The sequence below is a fragment of the Falco cherrug genome, chromosome 8, assembly GCF_023634085.1.
Source record: "Falco cherrug isolate bFalChe1 chromosome 8, bFalChe1.pri, whole genome shotgun sequence".
NCBI classification, from domain to species: Eukaryota; Metazoa; Chordata; class Aves; order Falconiformes; family Falconidae; genus Falco; species Falco cherrug.
The window spans coordinates 43,121,061-43,136,677 of record NC_073704.1 but is presented as its reverse complement, the minus strand read 5'-3'; positions in this window follow the sequence as shown (position 1 = coordinate 43,136,677).

The window sequence follows — 15,617 nt, the reverse complement described above, 5'->3', positions numbered from 1 at the left end:
CCAATTGCTGGTAATAGACTGGGGAAAAAAGATAATGTGTTTGATCGATCAGCATGGACAAATTTCATTTAGGGAATCAATAACAGTTTATACTAGACAGAGCGGAGGGACCACATTTATTTTTCCCTTTGATTGAATAAATGTTTTCAATGAAACTGCAAATGTAAAGCAATCCTAACCATTTCTTAACTTGAGGCACAGCTTCCTGCTCCACTGTTATTGCAAGCAATGTGTATTTAAAAGTAATATACAGCGCAACGGATAGCCAGAGGCTGGAGCTGCTGAATGAAACTAACGTGCAGTTTATTAAAACAGAAGACGTGGAAAGTGCATGGGCTAGTTTTCCTGACTCCCAGCAATGTGAAATACCAGAAAGAGACATCACTTGGGCATATTTTTCAAGGGTGGGTAGAAAGGGGAAGATTTTTTTCTGATTTTTTTTCTTTTTTCTATATCAAGCATAGTTCCTTCGAGCTACCAAGAAGATACGTAGGAGGGTAAACACGCAGGAGAAAACAGCCACATCTCCACTAACATATGTCGCCTCTTCTCCCAAGCAGCTACCACATCTCCGCACTCTCCTGTGGCAGCATGAGGGACCGAGTGTCAGGCTCGGGGCTGCCTGGGGCAGGCTTGGCTGCCGGCATTGCAAAGCCCTGGCATCGCCGCGGGGCCTGGGCAGCTCCGGCTTCTCCCCTTGGTAGGGTCTTTTTTGCTTACATCAACTTGTAGGTGTGCAGTGCTGGCTGGGAGCACGCAGCAAAGCCCTGCTTGGCTGCAGAAGCAGCTCGGGGGTCCCACAGGTATCCGCAGCCCTGGGAGGGGTTGATGGGAGCATCAGTGGGAGTCGCTCTGGGTGATGTGGTGACATCCCACCTTGTACGACCTACCCATCACCAGCTAGTTGCCATCTCAGAACCATCCCCCTCTTCTGCCCAGGTAGCAGTGAGTGCTCCAGGATCTTCAGGCTCCTCACAAATTCCCCCTTGGAGCAGACCCACTCTCTGGCGGAGCAGGCAGAGCCAGTGGATTGCCGTTCCCAGCCCCTCAGCTGGGCTTTGGTGGGGGGACATCCATCCCTGCCACCGCACTGTCCCTCCTCGCCGAGGCTGGGGGGAACAAGGGAGTCTCAGGAGGATCAGATGGGCATCACTGAAGTGCTGCCAGCTTACCATGGACCCAGAGCTTCACTGTTACCCAGAGACGGCTGTGGGTCTCTGGGGGTTTGACTTCTGCAAGAGAAGCTTTTAATTAGCTGGAAGGTGCGTGCCAAGCACAGCAACAGGTGGGCAGACACTTCTCCTGATCCACATGTCTGTGGACACTCAAGGTGAGAGCGTATGCTCTGCAGAGCCTGCCAATGGCTACACATCAGAAATTGTTGCTGCTAGGCCTGTTTCACTCAGCAACATATGGTGGCCTTGCAGAAGTGTTCCTAAGCAGGGGATCATTAAATAACGTACTTCGTGAGCGCAATAGTTAATGTTGACTTTGGCTTTCCTACTCAAGGGAGTGTTTATCCCCCTCCTTGTAAGTTTGGGTTTGCTCTATCAGACCAAAGGAAGACTTGCAGTAATTGGCTTTTTTTTGGACCATTTCAAGACCTGGAGCGGGGCATCGGCTCAGCAGGCAGACCCTGCTGGCCAAGTACCAAAGCTGTGCAGGGTTTCTACGTGCAGCTGCTTTAGCAGGGGCACTCAGTTTTGTATGGGTTTCTTTTTTTTAATGCAGAATTTCCCCCCTCCTTTCTGTTGCTGTGTTTTATGAACTCTCTCGAAGAGAGGCTTAAAATCAAATTTGGCTGGTGGCAGATAGTAATTAAGTTCCAGATGACGCAGATGATAACTTTCCCTTGCAATATGGAGCAAATGCCAATAATAAATGCAGCTAGTTTCTAGCTCCAGATGCATCAGATTGTTTCGTTAGCTGACTTGCTCATCAAGGCGAGAGAGCTGAAATAGCGAGAAGCTTGTTTCAGAAAGGGATCTGTGGCCCGATGACTATTTTAGGCATGCAGCTTGGAATTGTTTAAAATGCATATTGTCTGTGTACATTTCAATAAGGCAAATGCCAAGTACGAATGCCGTAGGGCTCCTTGTATGCCAGATGATTAAGTCTTCAAGACTTGCAGCCATAGGGTCATTATTGATGGTACTTCCAGGTCATTGTGTGCACAGCAAAGTTAGAGGCAATGGTTGACCTTTTGACAGCACTGCAGGGTAACAGATCTTCGTAAGACATAAATAACCATTTCTAATTTGTTTTTGTGAGGGGTATTTATTTAAAAATGCAAATATATTATAACATATGTGACTTAAGGATATTCAGATGGGAAAGCAGAACACATTTCCTCCCATTCTTTTTCCCCAGTGAATTTCCAAATGAAATGCTTAATGGGGGAAAAGGGAAGAGATGGAATAAATAATAATAATAATGATGAAGATTACTTACCTTGTTCTCTTTATGATTGTCTGGTACTTTTTTGTCAATGACATGCTCTAAGCAAAGAGGCTTCTCGTGGCTGAATTAAGTTTGTGGTATTAACGAAAAACATGCAGTAAACTGCTTGTCAGCTTTGTTTCATTTCATAAAGATAATGCATATATGACCTTATTTTATACATAACATACTGTAGTGCACACTAAATAGGGAAGTTTTCAAGAGCCTTCTTTCTTTTGCCTTCAATAAATTGTAAAACCAGACCTTTTAAAATCCTGCCTATTGCACTTCGTGGTGACCTGACTTAAATGCAGAAGCCATTGGTTGACTTTATTTTTATCCTTGTAGGAAGAATAGTTGTTTATAAAACTCAACAAACATAAAACAATATGCTTCAGGATTATAAATAACATTTGAAAAGGTTTTGAGATTACACACTATTGCCTGAAATACTACAGGGCAAAATTCTTCATCTTTATTCAGGTAAATGAGGAGTTTTGATCAAGGAAGGACAGTCAGAGCTTCAGGATGTGGCCAATAATAACTCAATAAATCAGCAACGATATGGTCTAATGGTGTTCAGCTTCCTTTCAACAGATAATCAGCAAGCACTTAATTGTTAGAAGTTGTGTAATTACAGCATCGCCATGCAGGGGCTGCGCATTCTGTAATACTATAATTTCCTGTATTTGCAGTGGCGGGGGCTTTCATCAGAAGCGAGCTATCAAACTGCAGCTCATCAAACTAGCTATGATGTTAATGCGCATTTCGTAGGTGTCTGACAAGTCATTTAAAGCAGTGTCTGGAGTTCTTAATGCACTAAGTAGGCAAAATGGAAGTATAGCTATTTCTGTATACATTTATATGGAGATCAAGGAAACTGATCCGGAAGTTGTGAGAACTAATTGTACGTACAAGCTTGAAGGGATCGGGTGAATTAATGTTGCAAAATCAGGGGGTGATCACAGGCAAAATGATCCCATCAGCAGAGCAGCTGCCTGTAACTGTCAACACGCAGCTTTACATGCCACCCTCAGACTCGGCTGGAGAATGTACATCCTCATAGCCACATAAATGGGGGGTTTGCTGCAATTTGGACAGGGCCAGGGTTTCACCTCCACTAAACGTGTAAGTTTGTGTGCTGGTGCCATGGTGGGATGACGGCGTGGTCACTGTCGGATGAGCGATGGAGCTCAACTGAAAGACCACAGCATGTATGGCAGGACCCTCTGCTGGGTCTCCTGCTCTCACACAAGATGCGGCTTCCCTCCAGGTTTGTAAAGAATAGATGGCTGAAGAAGTTTGGGAAGGGGAGATCTGTCTCCCTACACCACATACACATGGGTTGGCTGTGGTTGTATAAGATTTTTTTATGCAGCAGATGGTGTGCTATTTCAGAATATGTATTCTTATTTCTGGTCCATTTTCCTCTGTGACTCTTGGTGATATTTTTACATATTCATCAGAGCAGTCAGAGCTCACTGTTTCTGACACTTGTCTTGCGTTGTGAGCATGTGTCACTGTTGTGTTGTATTGCATACGCACTGATGATGAGCAGGAGAGAAGAGAGAGGTGTTCCTACTGCAATGTCTTTTCAGTCGCATGAGGTCATGTCCAAGAAAGCGTGCTGCCAGGAGGGAGCAGGCAGCGTGGCTCTGCCAGCCTCTTCAGAAATGTTCCAGCTCAGACTTTAGCAGTGCATGTTGTACCGGGAGTGCTAGGCACAGCAAGACACTGCACACGCAGCAGCGTTATGAGGATGAATTCACCTTGCCAGCGTGCCATCATGGCTGAGTTTGTTGGAGGGCATCTTCCACTCCTTTGAAGCAAGCACAGGACCAGTGCTGTGTATTGTATGAAGATGACCAGGCACAGGAGAAGGTGACACCAAGCTGGAGCTCTGCTGCAGGTCACCAACTGCTGCTGCTGTGGGAAACCTGCTAGTCAGGAGCAGCAGCACCAGGAAGAGCTATCCATCAGGAATCAAGCCCTGGTGATGACATGGTTTGCCCAGCCATCTTTGTTGGAAGACAGTCCTGCAGGAATTGGAAGTGCAAAAACATCACCCATGTCTAAGGAGTGGGGTGAGGGCTTTCTCACGGACCTTGGGAGGGTTTGGGAACAGGATCTGCTGGAGGCAAAGTCTCCTCTTCCCCACCCGCTGCAGTCCAGACAGCCTCAGGTGACACACAAAGCAGTGTGCGGTGGTTCTGCCAGTACCACAAATGGGAGCCTGGTCCTTAAACATGAACAGACTCGGGAAGCTTCTGTGAAGGACTTCAGATGGCTCTGAAGTCTAATGCACCTGTGGAGATGCTTTCCTAGGTGATGCAGCTGGGGAACAACCATCCCAGAGAAAACATGCAAAATGCTCGGCCCAGGATAATTTTTTTATCACGCTTTTTAATCCAACCATGAGTGTATGTGGCAGCGTGAGTGTGAAGGGTCCCCCGCCCCGAGGAGGCATGTGCGAGCCCTTGTTTGTCCATGTTTACCACTGGTTTCAGAGTGCTACTCCTCAGCTCTGCCCTTCTAAAATTAGAATAAACATACATTAGATTCATTTCTTTGTTCAGCCCTGGAAAGTGCTTGACTTCCATCTGGCTGTGGGGCTCGACGTCAAGGGGAGGAAGAGCCCGGGCAGTGGGAACGCTCTGCCTCGGTCACAGGGCGGACACCAGCTACTCCCCAGCCACGCTGGAACAGGCAGAGGCTGTGATGAACGTGCCTGCTTCAACGGCCAGGAAAGGTCTCTTCTTCTAATGCAATAATGTCTCTTCTTCCAGTGTGATAGCAGCCGTGTCCCTCAGCACCCCGTGCAAGCGTGGAGCGATGACAAGGGGGACAGCGGATAGGAGCGAGGTGCTGCTGTTCCAAGAAGCCGATGTACCATTGAAAAGGAGCATCTGCCATTTTGTGGACACTTAGGAAATTGCTGTGACATTTGGGTGACATTTTACTTTGTGCTCTGACCAATTGCCTCTTACCTGGTAGTGTCGAACAGTGAGCCTGCTGCCAAGTCGTTAGGAGGGAGCTGGGGAAGCGGTGATTCCTGCTGGGGAGGGCACGCATGGGGCAGTATGTGCCCTGCTCCTGAGGGAACAGTGCCAGGCAGCTGGGGGGCTCAGCAGGGAACTGGGGTGCGGGTTCATGCTTCCCTTGCACTGCCTGTGAAGGCATGCTGCCGGGCGCGCGAAGGCAAGGAGGGCACCGGCCGAGGTGGTGACCCAGAGCCAGCTGCTTCGCTTGCCAGTCTGTAATCGACGCATCCCCAAGGAGCCGTGTTTTCCGTGCCTGGAGGGCTGCGGCTGGGACACGCGTGGCTCGAGGGAGGGCTGAGCCTGATCTCGGCTGAGCAGATGGCCCGGGGAAGAGACATTAATTAAGAGCAGGGCTCTGCTGCGCGGGAGCCTGCTATTTGTGCTCACAAGGAGGATTTGCAGAACGGCAAAAGCTGGAGGGACCTTCCTCGCCTGCCAAATAGCAGCGAAATCAGACTAGGAGGCATGCAGCCTGGATCTCAGCTCTTTCCAAATACAAGTTATTCTCCACAAGAAAAATGTCACTGTGGCTGAGCAGCACTTCCCCTGAGCCCACTGCTTACCACGTCCATGCGCAGCCCCTCAGGAGCGAGGGACAGAGTGCAGAGACACCCCTGGCAATAATGGGGGAGGCCAGGAGTCACTGGCTGAGGTCTGGGGCTCCCCACACCCAGCGGTACCACTGGGACTGACCCCAGGGCTGGTGCCATCACATCCTGCACCCCAGCACAGGAGGCCCCTGAAACCCATCAAACTCACTGAGGCTGCTTTGACAGGTAGCGGAAAAATAGCACCAGCAAGGGCAGATGTTGGGGAGGCAGCTCTGCTTGTGGTGGGGAATGGCTGGGGGCTGAAGGCATCACCACCAGCATGTGCCTTTCTCTTTCAAAGCAGTCACTAGCCCATGGCGAAGCCCATGTTACAGACCTTTGGACAAGCTGGTAAACACAGCGGGGCCGTTTACATCCCACCTAGGGGTGTTCCCTTCCCACCTAAGAGCCTGAACATGCCACTTGGAGAGGGGAGTGACTCCCCACATCCTGAGCTGGGGCTGTCCCTTGGCCCCCCCAAGCCCCCTCCTGCCGGCATCACCCACTAACCCTGCCAGACCCAGTGGAAACCTTGCTGTGGAGTGGGGTTTTTTCAGTCTGAAATCTTTCCTGAGCTAGAAAGGAGGTTTAATCACTTGCTTTATTGTACAAGAAAAATCCTGCATTTTGTTAATGTTATGAATTAGCAGAAATTAAAAAATAGGGTTGTCTACACATTGCTTGAAAATTGTTTACAGCAAATAATGAACAAAGCAACGCATATTGCCAGAGGCCTGGTTGTTGAGACGCTGTATCGCATTATTAATTAAAATACAAGTCAGCTTTTTCCAGTACTTGTAGCCTCTGGGTATCCAATGTACTCCACTTGATTGAATCAGGTAGTGGCAGCACAGGCATTTTTTATTTTGTGCTGGAAGGGATAACAAAAATGTAAAGCTGTTTTCTGCTACTTCATTTGAAAAAATATTATTTTGGAATGGAAGTGTAGCAGCTGCAGCAGCCAGGCAGGAATATTACACATTCCTACCTCTGCACTAGGATTTATGCACAGGGTCTGCATCCTCAGCATCTCTCCAGCACAGCCCTTTGCATGGCCATAGGAGGCAGCAAGCAGCGGTCCCTGTTTTGGGGAAGTGAATTAATGGGAGCAGGAAAGCAGTTTGTCCTTGTAAGGGGATTTCCCCCTTCTTTCCCTGTGGGCAAGAGTCAGCAAATGGCCAGAAATAAGCATGGTTCTGTCTTTGGTTAGTCACAGGAGCCGGCAGAAAGTAAATAGGGTGTCAAGGAGTCCCAAAATGTAAGCTGTACTTGGCGTGTGTGCTCTGGTAGGGCTGCAACTGCTGAAGCGAGTGCCATTAAAGCAAACCTCAAGCCTCTCCCAGCCCGCACCGAGACCGGTGGCAGAGCCATTCAATTCTTCCTGAGAGCACACCGGGGCCATGGACCTGTCAGCCAGTGCTGGTGAGGGGACATTACCCAAAACAGTGCAGGGGCAAGGTACCATATTCCTGAAATCCAACTATATTCAAGACAAATTCAAATTTGTAAAGAAAGGCACAATCAAAACATAACATGTATGACAAAATCATTGCGTGAGGCATCCAGGTCACTTGCAAACCCGCCAATGCCATCAGCAGACATTTCAGCTGCCACCAGGAATGGGAGCAGGCTGTGTGAAGCTGCTGTTTTCCAGCACGTGCCCAGAGCTAGCTAGTCTCTCAACACCCCTCCAAAGCACCTACATGATTTGGGAGCCTACCTGTAACTTTAAAAATAATTTTTCTCCCTTTGATATTATTTGAATTGCTACAGGCCTCGGTACCCAACTGAATTGAAGGGATTTCCTCCCTGGAAGTTTGTGGGGTTTTTTGTTTTGGTTTTTTTTTTTCCTTTTCCATTAAAAGGAGGTAACAAAATTACTGGAAATACCTCTGCAGCTGGTGTCCCCATGGAAGGGGTAGCTCAGCCCGGGGGAAGGCAAAGGCCACGAGGTACCTGGGCTACTCGAAGAGAGGCAGCACCCCAGAACCTTTCCAAAGGCTCTGGTTTTGAGCTGTTTTCCTGCAATAAAAATGCAAAATTACCACAGTGAACAGACACCTCTCGCCCCCAAGCACACTGCTTTCTCAAAACTCCAGTTGCCTTTTCAAGACCTTTCTGTCAGACTAAAAAGGAAGGACATCTTCAGGGGTCTCCTAGTAAACACAGGGTATTTTCTGCTAGACTTGCCTTTACTTCAGTATTCTGAAGTACCAGCAGTATTTTAATATTGCTTATTTTATTGCTTAATTATTAATATTTAACACTGAAGTATTTTAAAAAATATAGATGGGCAATGTATCAACTCAGCATTGCTAGAGCAACCTCAAGTTATGGAATTCCCTGAGTTTCAAATGCTCGATCGTGCAACATTAGCATTGCACTAACATTGGGGGGGGGGGTTGCATTTAATTTTATAAAGGCCAAGGGGGAAATAAGCTATTTCCCTGCTGCCCATATTTGAAATCCATGCTTAAGTGCACATTGGGTCAACCCCTAACCAGGTGTAAGTACACAGTCAAGTTATTGGATTTCTTGATGATGAATAGAGATCAGAAAATGCACCTGTCTGGCTGCAGAGAGATTTGCATAAAAATGAAGATTATGTACACCTGCATATGTAAAATATTGATGAACAGAATCAAGTGTATGCATGTAAAACCCACAACACTAGCTATCAGATAAAGCCTGCAGAGCCATTTGAAACCTGAGTGTCCCCTCCCCAGGAGAAGAGGAAGAAGAGAAGCTGGCAGCCAGGCCCTCATTAGCTGATTCGATTTCCTGGCACAGAAATCCGCTGGAAAGTTGCAACAGCTCTCATCTGTCAGTCGGTGCAAGATTAGGCTCGTAAGTGCACTAATTGCTGCTTATCTTCTGTATGCAAAAGGCTTGAATTATGGGAAAGCTTCAGAGCAGGATGCCCAGAGCAGGTGACTGCAGTAGGGCAGCGTGGGAAATCCCAGCACAACACTGCATCCCGGGAGCACATGCACTGCCTCCACTGCAGCTCCTCAGCGTCTGGGTGCGAGCTCTGTGTGCTCAGGTGGCTGCTGCAGGTCACGAAGCAATGGCCCAAGTTCAGGGAGCCCTCCCAAGCCTGGGCTGCAGGAGTTAATAAGCTCAGTCATGCATACATGCACTCATCTTTCATTTGTGTGTCCGTGTAAGACAGGGGTCCTCAAACTATGGCCCACGGGCCAGATACGGCCCCCCAGGGTCCTCAATCCGGCCCCTGGTATTTACAGACCCACCCCCCACCCCCCCCCGGGGGTTGAGGGGGGAAAACCAAGGAGCCGCCGATGACTGCCTGCCACCTAATCCGCACGCCAGCCCCCTGTTTTAAAAATTTGAGGACGCCTGGTGTAAGAGGTACAAATAGAGAGAGAGAGGAGGGTGATGAAGTGCAGTGCTGTTAAAATCAGGCTCTGCACATGCCATGCCCTGCATGTACTCACCGGTGCCTCCCGACCCTGGTCCCGGTGCATGGCTGGGCACCAGCTCTACAGCACCGGGGGCTGAGCTCAGGGAGGAGAAGCAGGGTCTGAACCCCACAGACGAGGAGCAGCACGGCAGAGTGGAGACCAGCCCTGAAGCCAGGAAAGCCTGCTCTTGGGCCATCCTCATCTGGGAGGCTCTAATTGCAGGTGCTAATCAGCAGGTGCCCATCAGAGACCATTGTGTCACCTGGTGCCCTGCACTGTTCACACAAAGCAGCAGGCACTTTACTTTCTGTGGCAGTGGCCCATGTCCCTGCAGAGCCCATTTTCCAGCAGTGAGGAGTCAGCCTCTGGCTCGGAGTGGAATGGCTCCATCCACAACTGTGCGGCTGCGCTGGGTACCCAGACGTGCGCCCATCTGCCCTGGGGACCTGTAGCTGGCAGGACACAGAGGGGCCACCACTGCCTCCCCCCCCCAGCTCCTTCCTATGAGGACCCACGGCAGAGCTTTTGCCTCGCAGCAGGATTGCTGTGGAGAAGCACCTGGCCCTCCCCAATGAGGGCTCGTTCACACTGCCAGGAATGATACTCCCGTCATCCATTATTTCCACATAAGAAACTGATGTATTTGCAATCTGACTGGCCTGGCTTTAGCCGCTGGCCCAGTGTCTTAGTCTGATGAAAGAAAGCTGCTTCTTCTAGAGATGCTAAAGTCACCTCTGAATTCTCTGTGCTTGGCAAAGTACTCTGCGTTTCGCAAACCCTCCAGCCCTCTGAGACGAGCTTTCCAGCCCAGCCCTGCATCACCTCGGGTCTTTCCCCATGTCCCTGCTGAGCACTGGCGGAGCCCGGCACAGCTTTCCAGGATGCTTCCGTGCCTGGTGGGCTGCTGTGAACCCTGTGTCCCAGGACCCCGCAATGCTGGTGCTGCTGCCATGCTACCTGTCAGGCACCTGCGGGCTCCAGCTCCCGAAGGCCTGGCTGCCCTGCTGCCATTGTGAGAGGTGACTAGAGGTGTGAAGCTGCTCCTTGGTGCATTCTCCTTTCCTTGATAATATTACTTGACTTGAAAATCGGTTCTATCCAGAAGGGGAATGCTTCCAAGTTGATTTCTCACCGGTTTTATATTCCCTTTAATTTAGAAAAACACATATAAATAGCAGAAGGTATATTTCGTGTGTACACAACCACTTTTCCAATAGTTTCATTATTGTGTGTGAAATTAAAATAACATATTGATGATAATTTTAGCCTGCTTTATTGTTAGTGAACAAGGAGAGCACTGCTAGATCTGCTGATGCTCAGCCTGGTGCAGACGCAGGGACAAGGGACAGTGGCTGGGGCCAGGCTCCCCCAGCTATGCTGTGGATGGAGGGCAGGAGATGCCCCACCAGAACCAGCTTCTCCCTCTGCACTTGCCACAACTGAGAAGGACAGCAAAGGGATAGGGAGCTGAGGGGATGCTCACATCAGAGTCGTTATTGCCCTGTGGGGCCCTTGAAGGGTCCGCCTTAATGGCATGATTGAGCCCATAAAGGAGTTACAATTAATTAAGCATTATTTTTAAATTAAGAGAAATCTCTCACGCATCAGGGCCACCTCACGCCATGGCAACCAAGCCTTTCTCACTGCTCAACCCTGCAATATCGCTTCCCGGGAATGAATATTGCAGTACCTACAGTGGGCAGCGTGGAGATGCTGGGTGCCACCTGGTATCACGCTGCCTTTGGTGGTCACCTCTGCTGCATGAGTGCACCACAGACATCTCCGTGGCAATGCACCAGCCCACACTGCCTGGCCATGGGGCTCCCCTGGGCTCCCTGCGCATCCCAGTCTTCCGTGCTGGAAGGGATCGGAGCCTCCACTCGGGTCTAGACCCTTCGGCTGCCACGGAGCGGATGAGAACTGCATGGCTTCGTGGCTGGCAGCTTGTAGGGAAAGAAAGTGCGTATTGTAAAGGGACCTTACAGAACAGTCGGCTAGCAAATACTAGTGATAACCACTTTAATTCATCTCCTCTGACATGAATAGGAACTTTCTCTTACAACTGAATATAAATAGAAGTTGGACATAGCATTACTATATGAATAAATGAATTAATCAATCAATGACAAAAACGTACTATGTAATCAAAAGATTTTTCATGTTAAGATTAATTTAGTGTAATATACACCTAAATATTACATAAGCCCCCTTGACATTGAATTATAAGGCTCAGGGATGGAAAGGGGCAGGCTGCACAGCGTGGGAAGGTGGGACAAGAGTCGAGGGAGTGGGTCGCCACCTCGGCACGGGAGATGCTGGCAGCCCCTGCGCTCCAGGCAGCTGTCCTCCCCCAGGGCCCACAGGGCCAGGCCCAGCAGACCCAGCTCCTCCAGCCATCAGGGCGTGCTGTGCCGCAGGGGCACCCGCTACGCTGGCCGGGGGATGATTTCCCACTGATGGGTCCTTGTCTTCAATTCCTTAAGGGCATGTATTTCCTGTATATGTTCTGGGCGGACTGAAGGAAAAGCTAGATATTAATTTATGCTGCAAAAAAGGGCCACAGATTTCAGACTTTGCCCTTGCAAGCCCACGAGAAGCTGAGTATCCGTGCAGCATCAGGCACTCCCCCTCCCCAGGAAGCGATGGCAGCTGAGGGCGCTCGCTCCTTCCAGAGCTGGCATGTAAAGCTTCGCCTGCATAAGTTAATTAATCTAATGAGGCAACTTCTCTTGATATGTTATGTGTTCTGTATGCTTTCTCCCAGCAAATGATCACACATCCTAAAAATATAATCTTCATTCTTCACTTGAAGTTACACTTGGAAGTTGAGGTTAGACAAATTCAGCCTTGAAAGAAAATGTAATTTCCTAGCAGCAAGCATAATTAAACATATGGAGCCGTTACCAGGGGAGGTAGCACACCCCCGTGGCTTAGTCATTAAAACCAGATTACATATCTATCCAACAGATCTGCTTTAACTCAGCGTGGTGGTGGACATTGGTAACGGTCAATGTGTGGCCTTGCACTCCACTGTCCCCTCTGCTGGGTCCCACAGCCCATGGGAGCAGAGCAGAGGCTTGTCTTCGGTGATGCTCCACACGAATGGGCCAGCTCAGCCCTCCTGTGCCTGTAGCTGCCTATAGAACACAGAGCAGACAAAGCACTTTGCTCTTTAGGCTGTTGGGATCACACCATCACCCATCTGATAAGTACAGAAATAAACAGCTGGCTCCTACTTCTCCTCTAAAACTGGGAAAGCCACTTATTCTCAAAGACAAGCTTTAAAAAACACACCCATGGCTGTGCAGGGCTGTGCTGTGCTGACCGGACCGAGGTGTTCATGCTCCTCCTTGCGCCCAAAGCCCACGGCTGTGGAGCATGGCCAGCTCCAGCAGACCTCAGGCTGGCTCTGCCCGAGGCTGGAGCACATCCCCATGTGGACCGCTGGTCATCTTCACGGCTAGCTGCCCTTTCCCTGACATGTGTGCCTTGGAACAGCTGGGCAGTTCAAGTAAGGTTAAGAGGCCAGGGAGTAGTAAAAGCTGATGTGGAGTTTATTTGTTTGGTGCTAGTAAGATGATACCATCAGGGGAAGAACCTTTTGATTTTGCATTTATGTTGTATATTGATTTCCTTTAAAACAGTGACATGGGCTATTGCTAATACCTGTCTAGTTAATACTTAATGGCAACTCTGCTTTTACAGCCAACAAAGCAATGTTATAAAACATGTAGGAGGAAAGCACATTTCTGTACATCTAATACTTTGCTTTTTTTATTTCTAATCACAATTCTCATAGATTTCAACTGAAAAAATTGAGTGATGACAATCAAATACACTATTCCAAGCGGCTCTTGCAAGGTAGGCTGAGGACAGACTTACTCTCCTGGTGTTGCAGAAGACAGAGGGCCACCTCATTTTGAAATATCTCGGAGGGACCACCACGACTAAACTTTTTTTGCAACACATTTCTCCACAGAATTATCTGCAGCAAAACGCTCCCTCTAAAACTGAAAGGGAAACCAAGATTTTCATGTGGCCGAAAGCCATTGAGCAAAAGCATCACAAAAATGAAGGCATCCTTCATAAGAAGAAGCATCTGTTGCAGTGATGCTCAAGTGTACGGGGTGCTCTGCTTTTGAAAACGGGGAAGACCCAGCCACAGGCGATGCCTGGGAGTGGCTGCAGCAGAGCCGATAGCCCGCTGCCCAACTGCCTGCCTGTGGGAACTGGGGAGCCACGCTGCAGCGTAACAGGCGGCAGTGGGGGAGAAGGACATAAGGAAGATGATGACCAAGGCATGGCTCTGCTCCCGCAGAGTGCTTGGCTGGACTGAGCAGTGAAATGATTCTCCATGCAGCGGCTCCTTCCAGCGGGATTGATGGTTCCAGATGAGACAGAAACTTTGGTTTCATTTTCCTTGCTGGCAAATTTGCCAACACCCATTTTGATTAACATGAAAGTGTCTTTTCTATTTGCAATGTGCTTCTTCTAAATTTTTTCAAACTTCTTGGGAACTGAGCCGTTTTGGATAGAGATGGGCGGAGACAATGGATGCAAGGAGGGAATTGAAATGAAAAGATGTGATCATGGGAGAGCAGGAACACACGGTTAATGCCATGGAAGGATGAAATCAGAGCAGCCAGGAGGGGGAGGAAGTGTTCTTTACTTGGGGATGGAGACGGAGAAGGACTTGGAAGCTGAGCCCTGCCTGGCTGCACATGAGCCTGCGGGCTCCTGGGGGCCGGGGCTGAGGCAGCCGGAGGGACGGGATGAGCTGCTCTCTGCTCAGTGTGGGCACCATGGGGCCGTCACCATCTCTGACTGCTTAAACGAAAATGAACCACCCTCTGGTCCTACATTTACCTTCTGAAGTCCTATTTCAGCTGCTGCAGATTTGTCCCTGCTGCAGCCCTTGTTTCTGAGCATGGGGAACTGCCGGAGATTTTGGGGTTGTGCCAGGAGACAGCTCCCACTGCAGTAATCCAAATCCTGCTCTATGGTCCTGGGACTTCAGGGACACCCCAGGAGACCTGAGAAGTTCTCTGCGAGGACAAAGCCACCTCTTCTCCCACAGCAGCTTCAGATGCAGACAGACAAATCTGGAGACACGCAGCCCAATAACATGCAGCCATGGTGCAAAGGGACAGGACAGGGGACAGGGAGGATCCGGGCACTCACCAGGACCGGTTGCACCTCTGTGCTGGTCTGCATAGCACGCTGGGGTCTGCTATCTGCGGGCAATGCTCAAATCCTGCAATGAGCCATGCAAACGCTGACAGACAGCAGCGGCGCTGAGCAGAACGGCTAGAGAAAGCTGTACATCAGGCACAAATATATGTGTCACCAAGTCAAAGGATGAATGGATGAAGGTGTGGAGGGGTCTGGTCAGTGCCACCAGCAGCAGGGCAGCCAGGCAAAGGGGGTGCTGAAGGCAAGGCAGGCTTCGACCTGGTGACTTTAGGAAGAGCTTTGGGGCTGAACACCTCACACTGAAATACCTGTGAAGCAATGCCTCCTCCTTGGGCTGGGACAGGGAGGGTTTGGTTCAGGGGAAGAGCTGGGGGCCATTCCCCATCCCTGTCCTTGCAGAGTCAGCCATGCTGCTGGCTCGTGCAGGCAGAGACCTGCTCTGGGGAAGCATGGAAACCCTCGTCTCTCACTAACCACAGTGTTCCCATGCAATATCTTCTCTGTCACCAAGAAATCACGGTGCTGCTTTACTCCCAGCGCATTCACCGCTGCAAGTACCACCATCAGGCAGACATCTGGGGTGAGTGTATGAATGATGAGGCCAACACAGACAGGAATTGCTCCTCCAGTTGCAAAAGCAAGTCTCAGTCCTCACACCTCCAAATGTTGGGCTGCAGGTGCAAAGCAGGTAGCAGGAAATGCACGGCTTTGCTTGCACCTGCAGAAGAAATGAGCCTTATTCTTTTGCAAATTTACCCCATAATGAGAAACATATGTTATAGAACATGATTTTCTACAAACCAAGCATTTGTGCATAGTTTATGGTTAAGACTGAATGTATTCACAGCTGTCATGGGAATTATGGGTTCCTTGATTTTCATAATTAAAAAGAGAGAGAGGAAAAGAGGGGGAAAAGGAAGCAGAAGCCCAGC